The following is a 16,581-nucleotide window of genomic DNA, read 5'->3' on the forward strand; positions in this document are numbered from 1 at the left end:
ATACTTTTTACAGTAGTGACAATTTTACTGTGACTTATCACAATAGAACTTGATTTACTGTGATTTTCACAATATCGTTTTAATTGCTGTGATTTTTAAAGTAATTAGAGAGTTGCTGCTTTTTGTAAAGTATTTTACCTTAAAAACATTCACAGTAACTTACCTTGCAAGAACACAGTAGATTACTGTGTATTTCACAGCGATTTCTTACAGTGTAGGCAACGGATAAGCATCAGTAACTGTAACGGCATTTACCTTCCTGTAATCCGTAATAAAACGGGGCGAGCCATCGGGTTTAGTCTCCACCAAGCAGGGAGAGCTCCAGGGACTTTTACTGGGTTTCGCAAAGCCGTTGGTCAGCAAATAGTCTGTTTCTTGTTTCATTAATGCCCGTTTACGTGAATTACAATGATACGGATGTTGCTTTATGGGTGTATTGGTGACGACCTCAATGTCATGAGTTATCACATTCGTGCATGATGGAACGTCGTTAAATAGCTGGCGATGACGGCCTGGGGCCGTAACAGTTTCTTACGTTTTAGTCAGTTCTAGGTTTGATAGTTTTAGTCCAGTTTTTTTTTAGTCAATGAAACTCTCAAAAAAGTTTGTCTAGTTTTAGTCAAATGTTGAAAAATATATTTGTTGGGCTGTTGTTGTTGCTGTTGGGCAGAAACCTTTTATTTTTATATTTCATAAATTGATGCCCTACTTCATCATACAAAAATGTCACAAGAAAATAGCTAATCTATAACTTCAACATATAGCAACACATTGTGAGCTTGTTGTTTGGTTATTTTCATCAATCACAAAATTAAAAGGAATGGTTTTAGACTTAGGTTTCCCAACCAACAGCAAATACTTTCTGATCTACTTAGGGTTATGGATTGCACAGAAAGTGCTAACTGTGGAATCAATTACTCCAAAAAAAGCAGAGATCAACAACATCATGATTTTGGTAACTGGCTTTTTTTTCTGAGAATTTTCTGAAGCGCAAAACTACACCCTGTACATTTGCATGGCCAAAATATGAGTAAAGGATGAGGAACACACATGCTCAACTTGACCTAGTATGCCAGTGAAATTATGGATTTTAGTTAATGTCCATATATCTTTTCATCGCTCCCACCAAACCCATTCGTCGATGCTGCTGCCATGATTTATCTATGTATGAATAAACTGCTCGTGTGTGTGCACTGCACGTCTGGTGGTGGGCGTGGCCAAGGTGCAGCAGCATTACTGACAGATTGCGCTCACAATAGGCAGAAATGTCATGCATTTTTAATGTCAGACAATCAGCCCTTGAACATTTTCATCTCGTTTCGTCAACAAAATGTCATGAACGTCTCGTCATGAAAAAAAGGAAATTTGTCATCATTGACAAACACTTATTTGATAAACCTACAAATTTAGTATGTGTTTTAGTTTTAAGTTGTTTACAGTATTAATGGCATTCATGTTTGTATGTTATATGTATGTGATTGAACTGAACCCTCACTGTACTGTATTTCTTTTTGCTAGACTTTGGGAGATGAGAAAATAAATGCCACCATTGCTTTATGTTTAGCTTTGTCTGTGTTTTTTGTTTAAATTTCAAGGAGTTTTGAAAACAAACCTGTGACATATCACCCTAGTCCTCCTCGTAATAGAAATTGTCCTGCTCCGGAGGGTCTTAAGATTTTAGAGTTCTGCTGACTACAGTTGTCTTCAGTTTAGTGCTTACAAAAGATGTAGAAATTATCAAAAGGATTGATTTGCAACAATCATATTGTAACGATAGTTGTGGAAAAATGTTTGTTTACCCCCTGCCATATCCCTGAACTTGATAAGTTACCATAGCCATACTACACATACTTGGGTAGCTTCAATAAGAGTCACAAAAGAACACGTTTCTGTGAAGGTGAGATAATTGCTTGATTTGCATACAGCGACAGAGCCAAGCAGCTCATGTTTCTTGGTAGCTTAATGCAGAAATGCCTTTAAGCATGAATAGTGAGAGAATTTCACACGTTCCACATGGCGGATGCTTTTAATCCAAATAGCTTCACTGTGCCCTGAGCATACAGCAGTGCAGAGAGTGTGAATTAGTTGAGAGGGAGGTACTGAGAAAAGAGGCGAGGGTGTTGGCAAAGACATGATGAGTCAATTATCTGAACTGTGTGAGTCTGCATGTACAAACTGTCTTGTCCACCAAGCATACCCTTGCTGATGTCCCCTCCATTATATTCATGCAGGTTAAATGCCAAAATGGTAATCAAAGTGGAATGGTTTCATCACCAGCCTAATCCAGACTGGCACCAAGAAGCAGGCAATCTAAATGTTTCCACTTGGTGATCATCAATCGCACAAAGGGCCTTACAAAGAAACTCACATACACACATTTTGCACTGACGGATTCATTCATACAAGAAGATTAAATGTGATATGCGCTTACACAAGCACTCACGGACAGAGTTGTGAACATTTCCACTGAGTGATTATGTAGCGCATGGGGACATATGAGAGTAGGGAACTGGAGAGCCCAGCCGGTTACTGAGTGTTTGGCAAGCAAGGTAGAAGAACTGTGATTACAGTCTAAGCGCTAATTCTCAATCAACCCCCAGATGGCTAATTGAGAAAGGTTTAATGCCACCATCATTTGCAAAAGATGGGGAAACATAATCCACTAGGTCTGAGAGGAAAAAGCAGATGGACTGTTTTTTGATTAGTCTTTTAATGGTGCAAAAAGTATTCAAATCCTTCATTTGAGGTGAAGCACCAATGTCTAAAGGTAAGCCTTAAAAGCTCTGATTCTTGGTTATGTTTGCCTAAAGGTGGAAGTGTGCAGCATGTGCCCTGGCCAGTTTAGTTCAAGTTGAGTGTATTCAATCCCCAACTGCACTATCTGGGTGTGTACAGTTTTTGACATAATTGCTGCCAGACTAAGTTTGGACCGATTGTCACGATCTGAGTTTGTGGTTTTTGTGGTCTTACCATGTTTTGTTTAATTTTCCTTGTTTTATTTTGTAGGTTTTCCCTTGTGTTCTTTTGCGTTTTGCTTCCTGTCATTAGTGCACCTGGTCTGATAACTGTACCTGTTTCTTGTTAGTTCTCCTATGTGTGTATACCTCTGGATTTATTTTTTTTTTCTGCCAGTGTAATATAGTCTTAATCTTTCATTTTGTCAGTGTAGTCTTCATGTCATGCTTTGTTCGTGTCACGTAATCATTGTTTCCCCTTGTTCTTTTAAATTAAACCTTAACTTCTGCACTGGTCTGTCTTTGCCTCATCTGCCTGCAATTGGGTCCTCACCTCCGCTTTGCACCCTGGCACAGATATCATAAGTCCCATGTGCAGGAAGGTCAAATTTGAATCCTTAGGGGCCGCTGTCATGCAGGATTTTTGACATTTCCCTGTTCCATCACACGTGATTCAGATAGAATGGATCTCCCCAACAGTTAAACTTGGCACAAACTTGTTTTGTGATCCATTATTTTCAGACAGGTGTGCTGAAGTTCTAGTTAAAATTTATTTGTAAAGCACCTATACTGCAACCCCAGTTGCCCAAAGTACTGAACAATGACGCACAAATGTAGAAAACATATAAAACCTACAGGATGGGTGCCCTTGGGGACTGAAATTAGACATCCCCACACTAGTGTCGCTACATTACCTACATACCTGTTATGTTACGGGTCAAAATGACTGGATTTAAAGTTTGAAGATCTAGGAAAAATAAAAGTATGAAGTATAAAAGTAAAAATAAAGTTGTTTTTTTTTTTTTCCCCCCAGTATGTAACTTCTTCAGCTTGCCTTATTTAGTGTTATCAACATATACAATGAAAATGGTTCATCTCACATATTTGCAACCACCCCCTGCATGTTTATATCACATACTGTTCGGGTCAATTTGACCCAGCAGTCAAACTGGACGTAAAAGGATGTCAGAAATGTCACAGTATTTCTTTCTTTGCAACTGTGAGACACATTTAACCCAAATCTCACTCACTCACACACAGAGAGAGAGAGAGAGAGGGACACATAGATTTGCAGGTGTTATGACTTTTGACGAGAACCATGTATGTTCTCGCGTGAAAACTCCACCCACATTCAGTGGACACTCAACAGGGCAGGGGCAAAACATATAAAGGATACTGTGCATGGGAGTCCTACCAACATTGCCCCTCCTTCACACCAGGTGCATGTGCGCCATGTTATAGCTGCACCACGGTTTTGTTCCAACCTCCGTGACAGTTAAATTTTTGCTGGAAGTGTGTCAGGTGTGGAGCGCCCGCCAGTGCAATCCATCTAGAAGGATCTGCGAGATCACAAAATCACAGGAGTGGAGAACTGTGGAGTGGAGAACAGTAAACAGTAAACTGACACATTCTGGGTGTGTTAAATGTCAAAAATGCGCTTCTGGGACACTTCTGATATGTGCTGCAGCACACCCGGTGGAAACCAAACCATTGACTAAAACTGCTGCAAATGGCAGCAGAGGCCACGGCACAGCCGTAACATGCCGCACACACACCTGGTGTAAAACAGGGGTTACAGTCTGTCAGCCAGAACTTTACAAAATGAACAGCAGAAGCAAAAGGATGACATACCAGGAGGCTCAGGAAGACATCTTTGATCATGACTGAAATAGAGGAGGATGTGTTTGAAGATAAAGAATTTCTTGAGGTAAATTCTGATTCTAATGATTCTGATTTTGAACTAGATGAGCGAAATGATATTCCTATTCCTCCAAGCAAGACATTCATGTCAAAAAATGGTGAAATACAGTGGTCTTTATCCCCAAATATGTGTCAGGCAAAACTGTCTGGAGAAAACATAATAAAGACAGTGCCAGGGCCCACTAGGATGGCAGTGACTCGTGTGACAGACATCAGGTCAGCTTTGGAGCTGGTCATGCTTAATTCAATACAGAAAATCATTCTGGAAATGACTAATTTAGAACGAAGGCATGTTTTTGGGGAGAAGTGGAAGGAGCTGGACAAAACATATTTAGTTTGAACATGTTTTTTTTATGAAAAATGAGTGAATTATCCTTATTGAACCATTACCTGTGAGAGGTAAGGAAAACCATTGCACTAAACATTAATAGAATAGTTATTAATGGAGTTAGTAATGAAATATTAACAATGCTTGTTAGGATGTTTTTGGTTTTGGACATCTTTTGGATAATTAAATATGAAATTGACCAGGGAACATCATTGCTCTTACGAAACAGACTAACATAACAGGAGGGTTAAGAATTGGTGGAGAAGATCATTTATGTCTTTACACAATGACTCTAAAATTACTTACTAAAATACAGGGTCACGATGGGGGTGGAGCTGTTGCTCATACATCATAGAACCAACACAGAAACGAACATTCAATCAGATTTGCACTCCAGTGAAAATTTAGACTGAAATCAGCCTAACATGCATGTCTTTAGACTGTGGGAGGAAGCCAGGAGGAAAAAAAAAGTACAAAAAGAATAGTTAAACATGCTTGCTTCCATATTTATGTGAATATACTTTTTACTTATTTGTAGATCAGTTGAGCTACTCTACACAATGTCAGAACAGCACATATACTTAATAAATTAGGCCTTTTTGTGCGGTTAATGTCCAGCAGTTGCAGTTTATACACTTGTAAATAGATTTTTTCATGAGCAACTTGCCAGGTTACCTCAAGGCTTTTCTTAAATCTTCCAAGAGTCAGTGGCAAAGACAGCAACACGGGGCCACATAAAAGGGCATAGCAAGTCACTGAAGCCTCTGGGCCTCTATTTTGTAACAGTCAACATCATTTTTTTTTTGTTTCCCACAGGGTGAAGCTGTAATGAGCATCTCAAAACTGCAGCTAAAAAGAATTCACCCTGCATATCTGACTATTTAAAGGGGATTCAAAAATAAAATAAAAATGATGGCTTTAGTCATACATATCTTAAAGTAAATATGAATCATGCATTTCAGAGAGTATAACCTTTTTTTGGTGAATACTTAAGACATTAAACTAACTTCTTAAGCTAGTTGTTTACAAGTGGAGGACTTAAGTTATAATTCCAGATTTAATTGGTTTATTTTTACCTTAAAATCGAATCTTTGGTGCCGGTTAGGTGGACATGTATGTTGGATTGTGTCTTTTCCTATTGGTGATAATTTAGACTGATTATTTCAGACCAGAATCTGTTCTGAACTGGATTTGATTTAATTTGGGTTATTACTTTATTTTTTTAAAGATGACTGCCGTTGTGAAATACACAAAACAATTAGCATGTTGTTTTAGGACACTTCAAAGGGCACATGCCTCTTCTAATAAGTCTGTGAACACAATTGCTCGAGGTAATAGTCTGAATACTCACTGATCTTGATTCCCTAGTTCAAAAAAGTCACGTCACTAACAATTTCTGTAGTGTCAGTTTGGTTTATTATCCCAGAATTCAATTGCACTGTTGTTTTAAAGCAATTTTTCAGTTATCTACAGGCTCTTTTTAAAATAATTCTGTTAGGCTTTGTTTGCAATGTGTTAAATGGTTAAAAATTCTCCATCAGGCCCTCTAAAAACAGCCTTATTTTCATGTTTGGTGTGGCTAGTGCACAATGTTGGCAGCAAGCATGCAATATTGTTTTGCTTGTAGGTGTTTTAAATGAGAAATTTTGGTGCTATCAAATCACCCTAACCAGGCTGGTCTAAAGCTGCGGAGAATTTAAAAAAAACATTCTTTAAGATAAGGATGCAGAGGTGTTTTAATAGCCCACTAACATGGCCAGAAATTATGCGTTTCCTGACAATGTGCTCATGGTGTATCAAAATAACAGAGATACAGAGCATCTTTGTAACCAACCCTTGTAAGGACAAAGTGATTTTGAAGGGCAAAATAGATCTGTATATCCCATTTTACTTTCCGCTTTTATATTCTCCAAGGTTGAAACTGTGGAAATTGCGGTAAGAAAGTTCAGAGACAATTTCTCCCTTTGACAGCACAACTGCGTGTAGTTTATTTTTGCTCAGGACACAGACAGTATATATCAAAACATGGGGTCGCCCGTGAAGAGATTCCCCTAAAGGAAACCCCACCTAAAAAGGACATGTGCCATTTAAAAACTCCAGATGCTGTTCTCAATGTTACCTAGCAACAGCGAACTTCTTGCTGTAATATGAACTCCAGTCCAAATCACTGCACATTGAATGATGTATTGCAGAGTCCACTACAATAACATAGATACAGTCAAGGTACACAAACTACAAGGACAGTACCAACTCTGACTTTATCTGTTGTATTATTTGTCAATCTTCAGTCCTTTATCTCATGTTATAATGCTGACAAGAGGTTCTACTACTTTGTTTTAGCTGGTGAAGTTTTTTCTCAAGTTATTATTCCGTTGATGACTTGGACAGCTGGAGTGACTTTGAGCAAAGACATGACATAGCTAAAGGTTATTAACTCATATCCACTGGCTGCTACCAGAAATGTTTACTGTATACAACATTAGAATTGCTTGTCATGGGCTGATTAGCAGTAGCTATTGGTGGAATAGGATGAAGCCAGGGGGAGCATCAGCTGGGTCTATCATAAGCTTAATTTAAAACTTAACATGGCAGATTGACTTGGGTCAAGGGCAGAACCCAAGAATATTTCCCGCAGCAAATTTGCCACTTAAGACCTAAACACACTTTGTTATGGGTGCAAATACTCAAATATAGGATGCACATTTCTCATAACTCATCCCATTGTGATTATTCAAAGCTGAACATTCAGTAAATTCTGCTGTTTGGAGGTTTAGTAGAGTTGTTGATGGAAGTTCAGAAGCAGAATTGTAAGTTGTCTTGCTGTCAGTGTAACACAGCTGTGGAATTGATTTTATCATATATTACTTTTAGAAAATTGTGTAAAGCTTAGAATGCAAATGACTTTTTTAACCGCTTTGACCAGCCCACGGTCCCCCCTCCCCCACTGCAGTACACAACCTCCCTGACTTCATCCCGTGTGCAGCCCCCCTGCCAACCTTTACCCCTCCCCCCATCTCAACACCCTCCACACATAACAGCAGAACAGGTGAGGAGAGAACTGAGGAAGCTCCACCCATGGAAAGCAGCAGGCCCTGACGGAGTGCCTCCTCGTCTGCTTAGGGCCTGCGCTGCTGAACTGGGGGAACCACTCCAGCATGTCTTCAACCACAGCCTACAGCTGGGGAAAGTGCCTACCCTGTGGAAAACATCCTGTATTGTTCCAGTTCCAAAGAAAAACCGTCCTGGTGAGCTGAACGATTACAGACTGGTGGCACTTACATCCCAGCTGATGAAGACGATGGAGCGGCTCATCTTCAATCTCCTCAAGCCCCAAATGCAATGGGCCCAGGACCCCCTACAGTTTGCCCATCGCGCAGGTGTGGGTGTGGAGGATGCTATTCTCTACTTCCTACTCCGTGTCCAAGTTCATCTGGATAAGGGAAGGGGCACAGTGAGGATCCTCTTCTTGGATTTTTCAAATGCCTTCAACACAATCCAGCCCCTAATGCTTCTGGACAAACTGAGGGAGATGCAGGTGGACCCCTGCTTGGTGTCCTGGATTGGTAACTACCTCACAGAGAGACCACAGTGCGTCAGGCTAAAGGACATCACATCTGGCACTGTTATTAGCAGCACAGGAGCACCCCAGGGGATGGTGCTGGCCCCCCTCCTCTTCACACTCTACACCTCAGACTTCTGTTACAACTCAGAGCTGTGTCACATCCAGAAGTTTGCAGATGACACAGCCATCGTGGGGTGTATCAGGGATGATGGTGAGGATGAGTACAGGAATCTGGTCAGTGACTTTGTCACCTGGAGTCAGATGAACCATCTCCAGCTTAACACCTCAAAGACTAAGGAGCTGGTTATTGACTTCAGGAAGTCCAGCCCACAACCACGTCCAGTGACCGTCAGGGACGACAAGGTGGCGATTGTAGACAACTACAGGTACCTCGGGTTGTGGCTGGATAACAAGCTGGACTGGACATGCTGTACAAATCACCTGTACAAGAAGGGCCAAAGCCGTCTGTACTTCCTGCGAAGACTGAGATCTTTTAACATCTGCAGGAAACTCCTGTGGATGTTCTATCAGTCTGTGGTAGTTAGTACGCTTTTTTATGCTGTTGTCTGCTGGGGGGGTAACATGACAAAAAGGTGTGCTAACAGGCTGGAAAAACTCATCAGGCAGGCGGGCTCTGTGGTTGGCACGAAGCTGGACTCCCTGGTGACAGTGGCAGAGAGGAGAACACTAAAAAAACTACTGGCTATTGTGAATGATGCCAGTCACCCTCTGCACACTGTCATCAGTGCACAGAGAAGCCTGACCAGTAACGGGCTGCTCCTCCCCAAGAATAGGACCAACTGGCTCAGAGACTCCTTTGTCCCCCACGCCATCAAACTGTACAACTCTGCATTAGGCAGGAGGGGGAGAAGGAGGGGGGAGAGGGAGGTGTGCAGTCCGCCTGATACAACACATCCACAATAACCCATACAAACAGTTGCAATAACTTATACGTGCAATAGTGAACTGGGAATCTGTACCACCTATACTGTGTGCAATGCTTGTTTATATTGTTTTATTTAACTTATCTTATTGTTATTATTGTTATATTTATTGCATTCTATTTGCCTCTATTTTGCTTTGTACTTGTATATATTGTGTCTTGTGCTTGTCCTGCTTTACTGTTGGTGTTGTATTGCTGCTGGTACCCAAATTTCCCTGGGGGCTCTCCGAAGGGATTAATAAAGTATTTCTATTCTATTCTATTCTAAATGAGTTCACTAGCCACCCTGTTTAACAAGGCCGCTGCCACTTTACACATTACGGCAGAAAACACTGTTTTAACCTTCTCATACAAGTGTTCAGAACCGGCAACTATGTCAGTTTTCAATGTCACTCTGAGTTTTAACTTCTGGAAGAAACAAGCTGATATCAGACAAAATACCATGTACTTGTTTTAACTGAGCAATGGAGGGGCTGTAAAATTTAACTTAGAATGCACACATTTCATGTCATGTCAGTTAGTAGGTTCATATGCAGTAAAGTTGAGCTCCATTATGTCATGCACCAGAGGAATTGACATTTTAGCTACAGAAGGTTATTGCGCTTTAGGAGATATTCTGTTACCACCAGTTTAAAGCCCAGGATTTAAACAGAGTAAAAAAGGAGAACAAAGGTCTAATTGGATGAAACTGAACATGTATCTGCTTGATTAATTTAACTTACTTCTGAATAATCTGGCTGTGTTTTTTCAACTTTCACAAATTTTGGTTTTGCACAATTTTAGAGCAATGGCCCACTCAGACTGGTGCTGTTACAGTGAATGAACACTGGCCAGCATCCACAGATGGTACAGTTCATTTGAAGTAATGTCATTGTTGATTCACACCTATGTGGACCAAAGAAGTGAACTCAGGACCCCTTGAAAAACAGATGACTTGGCTTACTTGCAACTGGAACCCTGATGCAGTTTGGTTTTATAGTGAAAGCAAACAGAGCATCCAGTCAGCCAAAGAGCAGAAGCGGCCTAGAATTCCATAGTGCAATGTGCTGGATAGCTCTCTGCTTCTCCAATTGCTCATACTAGAGAGCCTCTTATGAAAAACATGTTAGGTTTGTACAACAAAATAAAAACAGAAACCCCAAAACTGCATAAAATCATTGTTGATTCACTTTTTGCGATAAACAAGCTGTTTTTTGTCCTGGCCGATTGATGAACCAGATTTTCTAATTCTAGGTTTCATGGAATATCGCTTCTAGCAAGAAGTTGTAGCTGTGTGACGTTCAGGTGGTTTGCTCTGCTTGAGTAAAACGTAATGCAACAGCAAACCAAATGAATGTGCAAAATTTCCCAGGATTCCCAGCCCAGTCGGACAGTCCACTAGATTGTTCTGGTTTGACCGCACCCTGAGGTGTGTTTGTATTATTGTATAAACTGCCATTTGCTGCTGCCTCTTGGCCAAGTTGTTTTTGCAAATCAAAATTGGTTCTCACTAGACTTTCCTGTAATCAACGGTATGAATGAAAATCACAGCTAAAAAATACCATCTTTTCAGGAAAGATTTAATTTCAGCCATCCTTCCACAAGTGAAATATCTCCAGTTCCATTAAACTTATTGCATGATTGGTCCACTTCCTTCATTTATAGATATTCATAAAATTCTTAATCATAATCTGATCATTACAGTCAAGTTATATTTCAATGGTATTCCACTGTCCCTTTTAATGTTTTCCTTTTGCACATTATAACTGGATGAAACCACTACTTCAAAATACTTTGCTTTGTTTTTATAGTTGTCTTCTAATATGTTTGTGTCAGTTATATTTACCAGTCCTGTCAACAAAATTGGCATTACCTGGCCTTTGCTGTTAATGATACCCTTAATGCTCTTAAGTTCTGGTAGTACAGTAAGATTTATGCTTAAGTCTCCTAGATAGCCCAAACATTTGCTCCCTTTCCAACGATGGCAAATGTCTCCAGTGAAATTCCCCCCCCCCCCAAAAATAATAATAATAATAATAATAATAATAATAATAATAAGGTCTTTTAACACAAACTCGCAAGAAAAAATAAATGTCTAGTATCTTCTCTCTGTGCCTTAAGTCTTGATATTTAGTGATAGATTTCAATGTCAGACAACCTTTACAATTTTTTGCCCTTTGTATGAACTCATGCCACTCATACATATCAGGATGGTTGAGCTTTTACTTGTAACCCTCTGTCCTTTTGCTTACAAACTCGATCCAAAGTGTCCCCAGGCACAGAGTCCTGACAGATTAATCTGTGTGTCTGCTGAAGTTAACACTGTCCATCTCTGAAAGAACCTCTGGTCCCATGAGTAAGCCCACTGATGCACACAAAAATGTACACTCATCATCCCCTATCACACACAGACACTCTCACAAATGTTCTTAAGGCACCAGAAACCAGGGCTGGAAGCATCAGGAAGTGACCTTGTAAGTAAACCTCAATTCTCCTCTTTAAAGGATATATGTCCAAAACCCTCAGTCATCCTTGGTTTCGCCCACAGTACTTCTTCAGGCTTCTTTAAGTGGAGTGAACTTTAACTTTAATCCATCTTTCTTAAATTCTTTACTTAGACATGTTGCGTAACGCTTCAATGTCCTAAAGTGAAAGTTCACCTTGCAATCATAATTATAGACATTCTCTTTGCTCTATGTATCCCTCTAAATTGTTCTGGTGTAAGTTGCCAATATTATGGAGCGGTCAGCCTTCTGATTAAGAAAAAAAAGAAAAGAACTGGATGTTAATTGGCTTATATTGCTAAAATCTGAATTGGACAAAGTGTAATGAAATAAAAAGATGGGTCTGACTTTAAAGATTATATACCCGGCAAAATCAGTCACCTTGCCTGAGGGTTTTTGCTTTGAATCTCAACAGCTACATCTGCAACCTTTTAAAAAGGTGAAGTCAGGCAGCCCACATTTTCTACATAGATGAATTGGAGGAACCAGCATGAACCATTCCGACCACTTGCTGGGTTTCGCTGACTTCACAGTTGACGACCTAAGTCACCTGCTTCATATTAGGTCTTTTAAAATGAACCAACTGCACCCTCTGGTCACAATTAACTGCTCACCAGTGAATGGGAGAAGCTCTATAAAGGAAGTTTTGGGAATTTCCAAGGAAGAAAGGCATCATCATTGCAGCCCATCAGTCTGGCAGGGTTTATAAAGCCACTATTTTGAAGTCACTCATTTTACAGTGAGAGATCATTCGCAAATTGTAAACATTCAAGACAGTTGCCAGTCTTCCAAAGAGTCAACATCCCATTAAAATTCACATCAAGTCAAACTGTACAATGTTCAGAAAAACTGCATGAAATTAAATAGCTGTGCAGAATTATAGTGTAACACTATCTGCGTCTTCAACATTAACTATTAATTGAATTCGGGTCAAAAATAAATAAATAAAAATGAAAAATGTGGGTAAGAGAAATAATTGAGGGCAGATGGGTGGTGGGAGCCAAAGATAAGGCCTCCATCTCTTCAACCTGTTGCCTTCTGGCAGGTGATTTAGGTCCATCAAGGCCAGAACAAATGGACTCGGAGAATATTTCTTTCCCAAGGCTGTCGCCACACTTGAACGCAAACTTGAACTAAATCAAAGTGTACTGCAATTAGTACAAAAATAGTACGTCTCCATTATTTACCTACTATTGCTATAAAGTTATTTTGCTGTGGGTTTATGTAATATTTCCAAATATTAGCAGTAATAGCACTGGATTGTGGAACACATCATCCTTAGCATTGGCCTACACGGCCTATCTCAAGGGTCACTTCAAAAGAGTGCTTTGAGATGGGTGTTTTCTCATTTCACTCTTCTGCACTGAGCACTTCCTGCCTCACAAATTGTCTTTGCTCAGGATGGAGTCTCAGCTCAAGGTGAAGTTGCACTTTAATCCGTTTTGTTTAATTGCCTGGCACTTCTTAAATGCTGCTAAGCATTACCTGCAGTCTTCAAGTTAACCCCTTGTTGTTACCTATCTTTGTAAGCTGAGCTTTAATTGCATGACATTAATGAAATATGGGTACAGACCAAGACGTGTCACCCATAGACACTGCAATCCGCAAAACCTGTCCTTTCCAATGGCATGCACATCAGTCACACCCTCTATTACCTTTGGTCTCTGGAACTGTCAGTCCGCAGTTAACAAAACAGAATTTATCAGTTCATTGATAAATCTCTCTGATATTCAGGTCCTAGCCCTGACTGAAACCTGGATCCGTCCAGAAAACACAGCTACACCAGCTGCCCTTTCTGTCAATGCAGAATTTAGCCAAACACCTCGCTCAGCTGGACGAGCAGGTGGAACGGGCATTCTTATTTCTAAAAAGTGGAATTTAACTTCTGTCCGTCCTATGGCTAACTGCTCATCACTTGAGTATCACGCAGTAAAGGTCTCTACACCCATCACTGCATACATTCTGGTCATTTACCGCCCTCCGGGTGGCAGTATAGCTGAGTTTGTCTCTGAAATGGACATGATTCTCTCTGACATTCCTGATGATGGCACACCACTAATTGTCATGGGAGACATGAACATTCACATTGACAAACCACAGGCAACTGACTTTCTGGCTCTTATCTACTCTTTCAATCTCAAACTGGTACAGACTCCTCCAACACACAAAGCTGGCAATACTCTTGACTTGGTGCTGACCAGAAATTGCTCCACAGCCGACCTGTCTGTCACCCCACTGCACCTCTCTGACCACTTCCTGGTTAAATTCTCTGTCTTCCTTCCTCATGTCAATCAAGCGGCTCCAAAAATGGTGTCCTACCGCAGAAACTTGAGATCCCTCAGACCTACACAGCTGTCTGATGAGGTTTACTCTACCCTCCCTTCCCACTCAGACTTCTCCTTACTGTCTGTTAATGAGGCTACAGAAACACTCTGCTCCTCTCTCGCCTCCTCTCTGGACAAACTCTGTCCTCTGGTGTCAAAACCAGCCAGACAAAACCCTCCCAGTCCATGGCTCACAGAGGCTCTAAGGGATCACAGAACCGGACTCAGGGCGGCTGAAAGAAAGTGGCGCAAATCAAAAGAGCACACTGACTTGTCTGAGTACCAGCAAAAACTTGTAACTTTCACATCCAGCCTAAAGGCGGCCAAGATAGCCTTTTATCAGAACAAGATCCGCAATGCTCCCAACACACGACAACTGTTCATGGCGTTTAACTCTCTTCTATCTCCACCACCTGCTCAGCTTCCCACTGTGCTGACTGCAGAAATGTTTGCTTCCTACTTCACTGAAAAGGTTGCTACCATCAGTAACCAATTCACTGAGCCTGACCAACTCAGCCTTACCAAACCAGCTACTGGTACCTCACTATGCTCCTTCCGCTCTCTAAATGAGGACGAAGTCTCTAAACTTCTAGTCAGCTCAAAACCCACAACCTGTCCTCTTGATCCTGTTCCCTCTGACATCCTGCAGAGCATTTTACCTACAGTCAAATCTGCAGTAACTCAGATTATCAACTCCTCTCTTAAGTCCGGTGTCTTTCCTTCTGCCTTCAAGCAAGCTCGGGTTACCCCACTGCTGAAGAAACCCACACTCAACCCAGCCCAGGTTGAAAACTACCGGCCGGTCTCACTGCTTCCATTCATGTCTAAATTACTAGAGCGTGCCGTCTTCAGTCAGGTCTCACAGTTCCTCCAAGACAACAACCTGTTAGATCCATATCAATCTGGATATAGGCCAGGTCACTCTACTGAAACTGCTCTCCTGTCAGTTACTGATTCCCTACGGCTTGCCAGATCCACTGGTCAATCCTCAGTCCTTATACTGCTGGACCTGTCGGCTGCCTTTGACACTGTCAACCATCATATACTGTTCTCCAAACTCTTAGAGCTTGGCATCTCAGGATCTGTCCTCTCGTGGTTTACATCCTACCTCACAGGGAGATCATTCAAAGTATCTTGGCGAGGGGGCGTGTCCAGATCACATGGGCTGACAACAGGGATGCCTCAGGGCTTGGTGCTCGGCCCTCTTCTCTTTTCCCTATACACCTCCTCACTCGGTGCAGTCATTAGCTCTCATGGTTTCTCCTACCACTGCTATGCAGATGACACTCAGCTTTTCCTTTCTTTCCCACCTGATGACACAACCGTCTCAATGCGAATATCAGCATGCCTTGCTGATATCTCTGCATGGATGAAGGATCGCCACCTTCAGCTAAATCTGTCCAAGACTGAGCTTATTGTCTTCCCAGCCAGTCCTTCTTTACCACCACAGATAAGTGTGCAGCTTGACTCGATCACACTAGTGCCTACATCTTCTACCAGGAATCTTGGTGTCATGGTAGACAACCAGCTGACCTTTAAGGACCATATTGCCTCGGTTTCCCGGTCTTGCCGATTTGCTCTCTACAACATCAGGAGGATCAGACCCTACCTGACTGAACACACGACCCAGCTCCTGGTCCAGGCTCTGGTCATTTCACGCATTGACTACTGCAACTCCTTACTGGCTGGCCTGCCTGCATGCTCAATTAAACCTCTGCAGATGATCCAGAACGCAGCAGCACGTCTGGTCTTCAACCAGCCCAAAAGAGCTCATGTCACTCCGCTGCTAATTGCTCTTCACTGGCTTCCAGTTGCAGCACGCATCAAATTCAAAGCTCTGCTTCTGGCTTACAAAACAATAACCCAAACGGCTCCGGTCTACCTTCACTCCTTAATCCAGAGCTACACTCCCTCTCGAAACTTACGCTCTACCAGTGAAAGACGCCTAGTGCTCCCACCACAACGTGGCGCAAAATCAGTAGCTAGACTCTTCTCCTCTGTTGTTCCCCGGTGGTGGAACGATCTACCAAACTCCGTCCGATCCGCAGAGTCCGTATCCACTTTTAAGACCAAGCTAAAGACTCAGTTGTTTAAGGAGCATTTCCACATTTAGCTTAACTAAATGAGTCAGAAAGATTTGTCCAGCTTTTTGGCTCAACCAAGTACTGAAGAAGCTGTGTGCACTTATGCCCAAGATGATATTGTGTGATGAAATCATGCACTTATGCCCAAGTTGATATTATGTGATGAAATCATGCACTTATGACCTACTTGATATTGTGTGAT

This window comes from Melanotaenia boesemani, chromosome 24, assembly GCF_017639745.1.
Source record: "Melanotaenia boesemani isolate fMelBoe1 chromosome 24, fMelBoe1.pri, whole genome shotgun sequence".
Classification (NCBI taxonomy): domain Eukaryota; kingdom Metazoa; phylum Chordata; class Actinopteri; order Atheriniformes; family Melanotaeniidae; genus Melanotaenia; species Melanotaenia boesemani.